Source organism: Anomaloglossus baeobatrachus, chromosome 5 (assembly GCF_048569485.1).
Source record: "Anomaloglossus baeobatrachus isolate aAnoBae1 chromosome 5, aAnoBae1.hap1, whole genome shotgun sequence".
NCBI classification, from domain to species: Eukaryota; Metazoa; Chordata; class Amphibia; order Anura; family Aromobatidae; genus Anomaloglossus; species Anomaloglossus baeobatrachus.
The window spans coordinates 237584634-237599021 of record NC_134357.1 but is presented as its reverse complement, the minus strand read 5'-3'; positions in this window follow the sequence as shown (position 1 = coordinate 237599021).

Here is a 14388-nt window from a genome sequence, read left to right as displayed (position 1 = left end):
GCCCGCCCATTAGATCAGAGTTGGAGACATGGTGCTGCTTTTCCTGCCGGGCAGGAACTTTTCAAATGACACACGTGCGCTGTAGTGACGATATCAAGGCGCGCGTGTGTCACAGAAAACGCTGCCGGACAGGGAACAGAGGACAGATTCCTGCGTTCCGTTGCTACACTGTGCGGAGCTTCAGGATCGGTCCTCTGTTCCCTGCGGCAGCTTTCTCTGTGACACACGCGCGCCCTGATGTCGGCAGTACAGCGCGTGTGTGTCATTTGAAAAGTTCCCGCCCGGCAGGAGAAGCGGCACCAGCCAGTGCCTGGACAGAGAGACGCAGCGGCGGGGGCAGGGGCCGTACAAGAACAACAGCGGCGCAGCCAGGGCCCATACCAGGGAAGAAGCAGCTCAGCGGAGGACCAGGAGGTGCCTGAGGAGGGAGAGGTGGGTGGTCACTAATAACCTGAGGAGGAGGGGAAGGAAAAGGGGGAGGGGGGGTAACTGGTGTAATATTTGGGTGTAGTGATGTAGTATATTACTGGTGCAGTATATAGTGCTGTAATGCATTACAGGTGCAGTATATAGTGCTGTAATGCATTACAGGTGCAGTATATAGTGCTGTAATGTATTACAGGTGCAGTATATAGTGCTGTAGTGTATTACAGGTGCAGTATATAGTGATGTAATGTATTACAGGTGCAGTATATAGTGATGTAATGTATTACAGGTGCAGTATATAGTGCTGTAATGTATTACAGGGGCAGTATATAGTGCTGTAATGTATTACAGGGGCAGTATATAGTGCTGTAATGTATTACGGGGCAGTTTATAGTGCTGTAATCTATTACAGGGGCAGTATATAGTGATGTAATGTATTACAGGGGCAGTATATAGTGATGTAATGTATTACAGGTGCAGTATATAGTGATGTAATGTATTACAGGTGCAGTATATAGTGCTGTAATGTATTACAGGGGCAGTATATAGTGATGTAATGCATTACAGGGGCAGTATATAGTGCTGTAATGTATTACAGGGGCAGTATATAGTGCTGTAATGTATTACAGGGGCAGTATATAGTGCTGTAATGTATTACAGGGGCAGTATATAGTGCTGTAATGTATTACAGGTGCAGTATATAGTGATGTAATGTATTACAGGTGCAGTATATAGTGATGTAATGTATTACAGGTGCAGTATATAGTGATGTAATATATTACAGGGGCAGTATATAGTGATGTAATATATTACAGGGGCAGTATATAGTGATGTAATATATTACAGGTGTAGTATATAGTGCTGTAATGTATTACAGGTGTAGTATATAGTGCTGTAATGTATTACAGGTGCAGTATATAGTGATGTAATATATTACAGGGGCAGTATTGTCACGCTCCCCGGGTCCTCTGCTCCGCTCCCCGGGTCCTCTGCTCCGCTCCCCGGGTCCTCTGCTCCGCTCCCCGGCTCACCTGCCACGCTCCCCGCTCTCCAGCCTCCAGTGCCCGCGCTTCCCAAGCCTCCTGGTCCCCGCTCCCGGCGCCCGTCGGCTTCCCAGTCCCTGGTCGGCTCTGCTGCGTCCTCCTCTCAGCTTCCTGCCCTGGCTTCTGGCACCCGGGCCGCGCGCATGCGCATTAGGGCGCGCGCGCGGTCACTGACCCTTTCTTAAAAGGGCCAGTGTCCACTGACAGGAAATGATGCATACAGGTACAGGGTATAAAGGGGGTTAATGTCCAAGGGAGCGGGGCCTGTTCTTCGTGTTTTCCCAAGCTAGGAGTCAGGTCTCCTTGTGTTCTGTGAGATACTTACCTCTCTGTCTTCTAGAGCCGATCCTGCATCGCCATCCGGTCCTGCTGTATCTCGAACCCCGAACGCTGCCCATCTGCCATCCTGACAGTCCGTACCATCTCGGTTCCCTGCGGTGACCCGTCATCTCGCTCCAACGGTTCCGGACCCCGCCAGACATCATCACGGCTTCCGAACCTGAGCTCCGTCACCCGGACCACCATCAGTGACCTCGTGGTCCCAGGGACTTCTCCATTGTGTTCCAGTGCACGGACTGTCCTGCTACCTAAAGTGCTCCGGCTACCGGACTCCTTTCCTCATCGGGGAGTTCGGCCCAGTGGATCCACCTCCCGGGTCTGCCCGTCCATCTGGCCCTAACAGTAAGAACAGGCCATGGATCCCGCCGAAGCACTAGCGGCCTTGCAAGAGGAACTCCAACGCCAGCGTGAAGTCCAGACCCGCATGCTGAACTTTATGACCTCCGTGGACGCCCGCTTGAACACACTACAAGCCTCGGTCACATCTTCAGCGCCCCGGGTCTCCACTAGTCAATCCACGGCCCCCGCTCCTGTGGCAGCCTCCTCGGATGCTTCCAGACTGCGTTTGGCCTCACCACCCCGGTACGCCGGAGATCCCAAGACCTGCAGGGGGTTTATAAACCAATGCTTCCTCCATTTCACGCAGCTGCCACATTTGTTTGCCTCCGACCAAGCCAAGGTCGCCTTCATCATGTCTCACCTAGAGGGCGAGGCACTGGCGTGGATGAACCCTTTGTGGGAGAAGGAGGACTCTATGACCAAGAACCTCCAGGAGTTCCTGCAGGCCTTTCGCAGCACCTTTGACGAACCCGGACGCGCCTCCGCGTCTGCTTCATCTCTTCTCCGGTTACGTCAGGGGACTCTGACGGTGGGTCAATACGCCATCCGTTTCCGCACCTTGGCTTCAGAACTCGGGTGGAATAACGAGGCCCTAACCGCCGCCTTCTGGGAAGGACTCTCGGGTCGAATCAAAGATGAGCTGGCTGGACGTGACGTACCGTCCACCCTGGACGCCCTGATTACCCTAGCGACTCGAGTGGACATACGCTTTCAGGAGCGGTCCAAAGAGGTGTCCCGTGAGAGACGTCCGGTAAGGCATTCCTCTCCTCCACAGAAGCCCGCCGTACTCCAGTCAACGGCCTCTGGTGTCTCCATCCATGAGCCCATGCAGATCGACCGTGTGCGACAGTCAGAACAACGCCGAGCAGAGCGGCTCGCCAAGGGTCTCTGCTTCTACTGCGGAGAGGGCACACACCTGCTACGCTCCTCTCCAGAGAGGCCGGGAAACTCCAAAGCCTAGGGTTGGTAGGAGAGGCCACCCTAGGTGCTGGGACTCTCTCAGACCCAGGTACATGGACTGTGCAAGTGACAACGGGAGAGACGCGGTTTACGGCTGAGGCGTACCTCGATTCTGGGGCAGCAGGCAATTTCATCCAGCAGGCCACGGTGGACAAATACCAGGTGCCTGTTACTCCACTCGCCAAACCTCTTGTGATTGCCTCTGTGGATGGGAGACCCCTCTCTGACACCATCTCCTGGATCACCAAGCCGCTTGAACTGCGTATCGGTGCTCTGCACACCGAGAACATTGCTCTCTACGTCCTCCCACATATGTCACATCAAATCCTGCTGGGCCTTCCTTGGTTGCGGACACACGAGCCTTCAGTCAGCTGGGGCACTGGCGATATCACTCGATGGGGGTCTTCTTGCCATGAGAACTGTCTGAAGACCATACAACCTATCCGGCGACCTCCGGTTCCCGAGTCCCTACCGGGACTGCCCTCAGCCTATTGGTCCTTCGTGGACGTCTTTGATAAGAAGGAGTCCGAAGTACTTCCGCCACATCGTCCTTACGATTGTGCCATTGACCTGCTCCCGGGAACTACACCACCTCGAGGACGGATATATCCACTGTCTCCAGCCGAAACAAGGGCCATGTCTACGTACATCACAGAGAGCCTGGCTAAGGGATTCATTCGGAGATCCTCCTCTCCTGCTGGAGCAGGCTTCTTCTTCGTAAAGAAGAAAGAGGGCGACCTACGCCCATGTATAGACTACCGGGGATTGAACCTAATCACCGTAAAAAACAAGTACCCCCTGCCGCTCATCCCCGAATTGTTTGATCGGCTCAGAGGAGCTCGTGTGTTCACCAAGTTGGATCTTCGGGGTGCCTACAACCTGGTCCGTATCCGCTCAGGGGATGAATGGAAGACCGCGTTCAACACTCGCGATGGGCACTATGAATACTGCGTGATGCCCTTCGGCCTGTGTAACGCACCAGCAGTCTTCCAAGAATTAGTGAACGATGTGTTCCGGGACCTTCTCTACGTTTGTGTGGTGGTATATCTGGATGACATCCTTGTCTTCTCTCCGGACCTCCAGACCCACCGAGAGAACGTGCAACTGGTTCTACAAAGACTGAGAGAGAATCGTCTGTACGCCAAGTACGAGAAGTGCGTCTTCGAACAGTCTTCTCTCCCCTTCCTGGGTTACCTCATCACCGATACCGGACTGCAGATGGATCCAAAGAAGGTCTCTTCCGTTCTCAACTGGCCTCCTCCTTCTGGACTGAAGGCAATCCAACGCTTTCTGGGATTCGCCAACTATTACCGCCAGTTTATTCCTCACTTCTCGGCTCTGACTGCTCCTCTTTCCGCCTTGACCAAGAAGGGGGCTAATCCAAAGGACTGGTCATCTGCGGCCGACGCCGCGTTTGGCTCTTTAAAGCGAGCCTTTGCCTCCTCTCCTGTACTCCATCGTCCAGAGTTAAACTGCCAGTTCACCTTGGAGGTGGATGCCTCCTCCTCGGGAGCCGGAGCAGTACTCATGCAGAAGTCCTCCTCCGGGAAGATGGTGACTTGCGTTTTTTTCTCCAAGAGCTTCTCAGCGCCTGAACGCAACTACACCATCGGTGACCGAGAGCTGTTGGCAGTCAAACTGGCTCTGGAGGAATGGCGCTATCTTCTGGAAGGAGCAGTGTACCCCGTCATTATTTACACGGACCACAAAAACCTGGAATACCTGCGGACGGCTCAGCGACTGAACCCACGGCAAGCCAGGTGGTCCTTGTTCTTTGCCCGGTTCGACTTCCAGCTCCATTTCCGACCCGCGAACAAGAATGTACGCGCTGATGCCTTGTCTAGGTCTTTCATGCCCATGGAGCAGGAGGAAGAGACATCCCAACCCATCATCTGCCCTAGTAAGATCATTCCGGTGGCTCCTGTCACTCTGGCCCAGATACCGCCTGGGAAGACCTATGTCTCTGAGACTGACAGGCAAAAAGTGTTACACTGGGGCCATGCCTCGAAAACAGCCGGTCATGCAGGTCAGAAGAGAACATGGAGTGCGATTGCACGTCATTACTGGTGGCCATCTCTTCGCACGGACGTCGCCTCTTTTGTCTCTGCCTGCTCCTCCTGTGCCAGGAACAAGACTCCCAAACACCTGCCATATGGCCGTCTTCTGCCTCTGCCCATACCCTCAGTTCCCTGGCAACACATAGCGATGGACTTTATTACGGACTTGCCATTGTCCTCCGGACACACAGTCATATGGGTCGTGGTGGATCGGTTCTCTAAAATGGCCCATTTCTTTCCTATGGCTGGACTGCCCTCTGCCCAGGAACTCGCGGACGCCTATATACATCACATCTTCCGCTTGCATGGCTTTCCATCACACATAGTGTCTGACAGAGGAACTCAGTTCACCTCCCGCTTCTGGAGGGCTCTCTGTAAACATCTGGGAGTGACTCTGGACTTTTCTTCGGCCTACCATCCTCAGTCGAACGGCCAAGTGGAACGGGTCAATCAGATATTGACCTCTTTCTTACGTCACTACGTCAACGCCCATCATGACGATTGGTCCACGCTTCTTCCTTGGGCTGAATTCTCCCATAATCACCACGTCAGTGAGTCCTCCTCCAGTTCTCCCTTCCATGTCGTCTACGGACTTCAGCCATCTGTCCCATTGCCTGTATCCTCTTCCTCGGACATCCCTGCTGCTGATGCAGTACTCCGTGACTTTACAACCATTTGGGACTCAGTTAAGGCCTCCCTTGCACGTGCATCCCTGCGGATGAAGAGACACGCGGACAAGAGACGTCTGGATCCTCCGTGTTTCTCTCCGGGAGCTCTCGTCTGGCTTGCTTCCAAATACATCCGACTGAAGATACCATCCTACAAGCTGGGACCTCGCTACATCGGACCGTTTAAAATCCTCGGCAAGATCAATGAGGTCTCCTACAAACTACAGCTCCCGGCCACGATGAGGATACCCAACTCCTTCCACGTGTCTCTGCTCAAGCCGGTTGTCCTTGGTCCCTTCTCCGCTGCCGCCAGTCCGGCTCCTCCTCCTATTGCTGAGGACGACATCTATGCGGTAAGGGATATCGTGGCCATGAAGACCGTACGAGGTCGACAGTTCTTCCTGGTGGACTGGGAAGGGTATGGTCCTGAGGATAGGTCCTGGGAGCCCAGGGAGAACGTGGGCACTCCTCTGATCCGTGCCTTCCTGTCCCGGTTGCGGGGAGGGGGGCGTGGGGGGGGGGGTACGGTCACGCTCCCCGGGTCCTCTGCTCCGCTCCCCGGGTCCTCTGCTCCGCTCCCCGGGTCCTCTGCTCCGCTCCCCGGCTCACCTGCCACGCTCCCCGCTATCCAGCCTCCAGTGCCCGCGCTTCCCAAGCCTCCTGGTCCCCGCTCCCGGCGCCCGTCGGCTTCCCAGTCCCTGGTCGGCTCTGCTGCGTCCTCCTCTCAGCTTCCTGCCCTGGCTTCTGGCACCCGGGCCGCGCGCATGCGCATTAGGGCGCGCGCGCGGTCACTGACTCTTTCTTAAAGGGCCAGTGTCCACTGACAGGAAATGATGCATACAGGTACAGGGTATAAAGGGGGTTAATGTCCAAGGGAGCGGGGCCTGTTCTTCGTGTTTTCCCAAGCTAGGAGTCAGGTCTCCTTGTGTTCTGTGAGATTCTTACCTCTCTGTCTTCTAGAGCCGATCCTGCATCGCCATCCGGTCCTGCTGTATCTCGAACCCCGAACGCTGCCCATCTGCCATCCTGACAGTCCGTACCATCTCGGTTCCCTGCGGTGACCCGTCATCTCGCTCCAACGGTTCCGGACCCCGCCAGACATCATCACGGCTTCCGAACCTGAGCTCCGTCACCCGGACCACCATCAGTGACCTCGTGGTCCCAGGGACTTCTCCATTGTGTTCCAGTGCACGGACTGTCCTGCTACCTAAAGTGCTCCGGCTACCGGACTCCTTTCCTCATCGGGGAGTTCGGCCCAGTGGATCCACCTCCCGGGTCTGCCCGTCCATCTGGCCCTAACAAGTATATAGTGATGTAATATATTACAGGTGTAGTATATAGTGCTGTAATGTATTACAGGTGCAGTATATAGTGCTGTAATGTATTACAGGTGCAGTATATAGTGATGTAATGTATTACAGGTGCAGTATATAGTGATGTAATGTATTACAGGTGCAGTATATAGTGCTGTAGTGTATTACAGGTGCAGTATATAGTGCTGTAGTGTATTACAGGGGCAGTATATAGTGCTGTAATGTATTACAGGGGCAGTATATAGTGCTGTAATGTATTACAGGGGCAGTATATAGTGCTGTAATGTATTACAGGGGCAGTATATAGTGCTGTAATGTATTACAGGGGCAGTATATAGTGCTGTAATGTATTACAGGGGCAGTATATAGTGCTGTAATGTATTACAGGGGCAGTATATAGTGTTGTAATGTATTACAGGGGCAGTATATAGTGCTGTAATGTATTACAGGTGCAGTATATAGTGCTGTAATGTATTACAGGGGCAGTATATAGTGCTGTAATGTATTACAGGTGTAGTATATAGTGCTGTAATGTATTACAGGTGCAGTATATAGTGATGTAGTGTGTGTGTGTATATATGTATGTATATATATATATACACACACACACACACATACACATATGTGTATATATATTTATATATACATATATGTGTGTGTATATATATATATATGTATATATATAATATATACATACAGTATTGGGTAGAATTGAGTTAAGTATATCAGTCCGGCCCTCTAAAGGGATCCCAAGTTCTCATGCGGCCCCATGAGAAATTTCATTGCCCACCCCTGGTCTAGCACCTACCAAGGCCAGGCAGGTAGACAGAGTGGGAACAGATAGCAAAACCCGACCCACAAATTCCCACCCCAGTTATCAAATAGCAGTGCATTACTGTAACTTTATTTGCACATATTCCTGAAATAAAACATCCATCTCTGAACAAAAGCTATGCACATACAGCATCCTAGCACCAGACCAGTATAGCACTGGCTTTACTTTATATATATGAAAGTCCTGCTGGACTTAAAGCCGCTTTCCTGTTGGCAAAGTCAGCCTCTGTTTTATGTTTGAGGGCTATATCTATCAACTCCTGTAATCTCACAGTTGTGTTTTGTAACGTCTTTTTCTCCTCCTCAAGCAAAATCCCCATAAATCTTATAGAGGAGGAGATTGATTCTTCCTCCCACTTTATTAGGAGATCAGCTGACCTGGATCTTGGGGCGGGTGAGATAGATATTCTCAAGCCTCTAGGCTAGGGACTATACGACACTTGATGTAGTTGTCGAGGGACTGTACCTCCCACCAGGATTTGATGTTTTCTTTATATCCTATTAATAATTCTGAAAAAATTGATCTCAAAGATTGAGTTTGTGTGGGGACTTCCTCAATAAGCAGTTCAGAAAAGGCTTCCTTGGCATCATCTAGCCAAATGCTATCACGGATGGGTCCAGACAGGAATCCAGCCATAACCAATTCAATTCAAAACCTCCAAAAAATTGTTATAAGGGTATATATCAGCCAATTAAATCATAAAGAAACAAACCCTTAAAATTCAAAAACTTTATTTCATTAACCATAGAAAAAGTGCACATTAAAACACATGCATAGATTTATATTCACAGAGGGGACTCTGGGTAGATTCCCTAATCTCCCCCTTCCTGACTGTGGGGGTTGGCACCCTATTCAATTTGCGTCGTGGCGCCCCCACTCAACCGTAGACTGGCGCTTACAGACCCTATACTGATCACTTCTCAGTGCTGCTCATCTCATGTAGGGCCTTAAAGAATACACCGTGATTCACATGCATATCAGAGTACTGTCAGGAGGGTATCACAAATAGAAATTATTATCCCTCAAAATATGATATGTATCTCCTCCATTATCTCGTGAGTTCAGGTATAATATTGTATTTATCCACTGATGAATTTTTCCAGGGTACAGTCTATTTTTACTATGCAGTAGACTTCAGAATACTCAAATAGGTAAGGTGGCCTCATAGCCACTACTCCGCCATATTCTTTGGCTCTCTGCCCATTCAAAAAAATGAACATGTGAAGCAGCCTAATAGCCAACACTCTGCCGTATGCTGTGGCTCTCTGTCCCAAAAATCCGCTAAATATTATGGCTCTCTGCCCGACGCGTTTCTCCTCCTGGAATTTTATTAGATCGGAGGTTCATCAGGGGCTCTCCAAAGTTAAATCATACGGACAACAGAATGTTCATATCAATATTTCATTCCAACCTCCAATAAGGTAGATCATATGGCAAACAGGCTGAAACAACAATAAGTCTCTATTAGTGAACTGGTCAACATTCCCACCTAGTTGCATGTTGTATATCACCATCTCCATAAATCATTACTCACATGGTGTTCATATCATCAATATTTAATTCTGACCTCCAATAAGGCACTTTCCAAAAACTGCAACAAATATATATATATATATATATATATATATATATATATATATAAGTCTCCTTTATCTTTTTCCCTGGGCACCGATAGACACCTTAAAGAACTATAAATAGACAATACCAAAAAGCACGAAAAATCTCGTGCCATAATTAGAATATGGGAAAAGCCATATACAGAAATTCAATGTAGCAAATAGAAAAGAGTCTGTACAACGGCCTTAAAGTTGCAAAGAGGTATATAAATTTTATTAAATAGAAAATACATAAGACAAGAAAAACATTAAAAGGTGCAGAGACAGGTGATGAATACCGCCAGATGGCGCCCTCACAACGCACTGGTACATGACAGATAGTACAAAGCAGTCAGTGAATGAAACAACCAGGTATCATATAAAGGTCAATAGACATAATGCTAAGACATGCTGACTGTCAGACATTGCCTGTGCTGAGGTTATAATATAGTACCAACTATGATTTTGGCAATGCAGATATAATTAATATCACAAGATGTCCAATCAAACAAAGTCTGCCGTACCTAAAGCGTGAGGTGAGAGTCCAAGGCCCCGACCTATAGGTTTCGGTGTTGTGATCCTTCTTCCGGGGGATTATAACCTCAGCACAGGCAATGTCTGACAGTCAGCATGTCTTAGCACTATGTCTATTGACCTTTATATGATACCTGGTTGTTTCATTCACTGACTGCTTTGTAGTATCTGTCATGTACCAGTGCGTTGTGAGGGCGCCATCTGGCGGTATTCATCACCTGTCTCTGCACCTTTTAATGTTTTTCTTGTCTTATGTATTTTCTATTTAATAAAGTTTATATACCTCTTTGCAACTTTAAAGCCGTTGTACAGACTCTTTTCTATTTGCTACCTTAAAGAACTAGTACTCACTCAGAATATTCCATTATGTGTGTATACGCAGGGCATCTGCTGACAGTGCGGTGGATGGTGACGCCTATTCCACATGGAATCCCAGGGGGTTTAAAAAGGCCCCCGTTCTGGTACGTCATCTTACCTCATTTCCGGTTTCTCTGACAGAGAGAGCTCAGATTGACCCTCCCTCCTCCCTTAGCCTATCAGCTTACATATATCCTCACCGACGCGTCATCTCAGGTCACATTCGGTTTCTATAGTGAGCCGATATGCTTTCCAGATAGACGCGTCATTTCCGGTCCCACAAGCCTCTTCGGCCCGCATCATAGGGGAGATGCTATGCCCCTCTCAACCAGTCATAGCATGCCACGTAGATACTTAGTCACTTCCGGTCTCACTGGCGCTCAGTTGCGATACGTCATTTCCGTTCCCAGCGGCCATATCTCTCGGGGAAGCGCAACGTCAGCTCACTCCCCCATGCTCCCGACCAATCACCGTATACTACATGGGCACTGTTTACTTCCGGTTTCGGCGGGATATCCCCGCAGAAGCCAGGGGACTGTCACATCAAGAGGTGGGCACGATCCTCATTCAAAACATGGGAGGCCCCATTCTGCCTTCCCTCCAATTCCACAGGGACCTGGTATATCAAAAAAGTTGAGAATCTATACCGCCTCATCTCCTATCCACGGCTGAGGCAACCCAACAGAGAAGGGGACAGGAGGGGGGGGGACGCACATCAAAGGCTCCACAGTGGAAAGGATCACATAGTTTCCACCGAGCTATCCAAAGAATATAACTGCTCACTTGTTTCTCTGGGTATCTAGTTCATGTATAATTATAGGGTAAATAAACATTAATTAACATTCATTAAAGGGACTTTACGGTGGAAATGGACCAAGTATGACCTAAAACCTATAATTCATATCTATGTCCAACCTGCACCATTTCTACTAGGTCATAAAGATAATATATTGTCTATTATGGCCATTTATTTAAATGGCCCAAATCATGCCACTCACCTTCCCTTGGAAGGGATATTCTGTGTCCACTGGACCCCCTACCCACTGTGCAGCTACTCTAAATAAAGCACGCAAAACTAAGCTGCTCATTGAGCCCCTCCGGGTGGATAGATTGCAACCAAAAGATCCATCTTGTCTCTCTTTGGATGATGTTTTTATCCCAGTCCCCTCATCTCACAGGCATAGTTATTGTTTCAATGGCACTAAAGGATAGAGCACCTACATCCCCCGCCATGACTGTTGTTTATATGGCGGGCAATGGGGGTGTCCCTCTTATTCCTCACATCTCCCAGATGCTCACTAATTCTGGTTCTAAGTTGCCTTTTAGTTTTGCCCACATAGTTTAGTGGGCATTTGCACGTACATAAGTAGACGACTCCTTCCGTTCTACAATTTGCAAAATTTCTATTTTTATAAACTCTTCCTGTACTGACACTTGGTAGAGAGGACTGTGGAAAAACCAAGCGCAAATAGGGTTTTACCCCAATATGTACGGGGTAAGGAGGGGGGAGTAAGAATACTCACCGAATGTAGTTGTGAGAGTCACAACTACTATGAACGCATGTGATGTGGATCCCAGGCAGCAGCCACCAGCAGACAGCAGATCACAGAGAGTAAAGGAGAGAGGTGTTCACTTGCTGCGCCAAAGAGATCACTCCAGCGGATGTTCAGATTAATGCCACTTTATTAATCATATAGGTCAACGCGTTTCCGGAGCATCTGCCCCCTTCATCAGGACCATCAAGAACAAGAAACATCAAATCTTTCCCAGTCGGACAGAGACATACATTATATAGTATATATGACGTCATCAAAGCAAAAAAACAGGCGGGAAGCACAGCCACGCTGTCAAAACGTGACGTACTTCAGCTAGCCTACTCAATTAAAAAAAGAAATAACATGTGTCGCCCATCAGAAGGCAGTACCAATGTGATAACACCACCACCATCTGAACCAATTGAAATTGAGAAAAATATATAGATAGGTGAAAACGTAAGCAAAATATAATAGTGAACACACCATTCACTAAGTGTGCAATTTGAGATTTAGTGTGCAAAAGCCGTATATATCACAATTTTAACATATCCAAACTCGAAGTGGAGAGGTACACGAACTCTGGAAGCACTCAGTCTGCAGATCCCATTAGGACAGGGATATACGACTGAGCTCATGCTGCCACCCGAGCGTGTGTATTCCTCCCATTGAAAAAATGTATCTCACGTAACAAGTAAAGTGTATTTGTGAATGGATATGCAGGAGCATGAAACCCGCTACAGATCAGCAAACCAAGCAGGGTTCACGGAAGGACAGAAGCGTGGGAAAAAATCAAAGGACGCATGCGTCAGTGATATGGAGCCAGATCTAGGGTTCACTGGAGGACAAGAGCGTGGGAAAAAACTAGGTGCGCATGCGTTAGAGTGAAAATGAAGAGAACCTTTTCACCCATCATGAGAAACTAAGCAACCCATTGAACCAGTGTAAAAGGGTATCCGAAAATCCTTAGAGGGAGTGTATATATCTCAATCTGAGCCAATAAAGTGCAAAGGGAAAAAATGTGGACCCCCGGGGATACCACAAACTCCTGTGCAGTAATGATTTATAGTGAAATCAAGGAATAGAGCAAACAGACAATCACCAATAAAGATATAGAAATATAAAAATATAAGGGAGCCCATGAATCTTTAGAACATCCTCACTACTAAAACAGAATGTCCCGACAATCAGAACGATATATCGGAGTAAAATCCACATGCAGAAAAATATATATATATACATATACACATAGAAATATAATTACATATTACCTCCAACACAAACATATTAAAAACACATGATATGTCCATGATAAAACCAGGTCCATGTGACGGTATGATCTCATAATATAAAACGCATAAGTATGATTTAAAATCATCATAGGAGTGACATCATATCATATCAATAAAAAATTAAAAAATTAATAAATTTAATAATATTATAAAAAATGTATATATAATAATAAAACTGACAATTAAAATGACTAAAATAAATTACTGATCAACCTAGTAAGAATTAATGAAATAAGTCAGTAACCTCATTCAGGCCCTGAGGCTTTAAAGTATTCAACTTATATATCCAATATGTTTCTTTTTTGTTTAGGGTATCCATCCTATTAGGAACAAATGGGGGTATTTGTTCGATTGGGGTCACTTTTAGTTTAATCTTCTTCTCATGACATACAGTGGTGTGCCGAGACAATCCATGCAGTAAGAATCCCACCTTAATATTGTGTCTATGGGAATTAATTCTTTTATGTAGGGCTTGAATAGTCCTCCCTATGTATCGTTTGCTGCAGTCACACTCAATTAAATAAATTACATAGTCAGATTGACACGTAAGGTGTCCCTGTATTAAAAATTCCCCACTGTCAGAGAGAGAGCCAAAACTGACTCTTCCATGTTGAATGGACCTGCAACAGAGACAATTCTTAGTCAGACACTTGTATGATCCCATGGGTTTGTCCGTCCCCATAATACAAGGTGGATTCCTAAGTCTACTCGGGGCCAAATGGTTTTTCAGGTTGGCTGCTCTACGGAAAGTGACACCAGGAAGATCAGGTAACACCCCTTTAAGATAGGGGTCATTTTGTAATATGGACCAATGCTTCCTTAAAACCCCTTTGATGGCCTCACCATCACAACTAAAAGTCGTCAGGAAATTGGAGGAGAAACTCTCTTTGAGTATACCTTTCTGTAGCCCCCTGTCACTTGTATCTAGTGCATCATATTGCGTCTGATGCCTATTATCATGATATGCTCTCTTGATGACCGTCAGGGGATAGTTTTTATCTATGAACCTTTCTTTCAGGATTTTAGCCTGATCTTTGAAGTCCTCATCTCGCGTACAGTTTCTCCTGATTCTATGATACTGGTTCTTAGGGACATTAA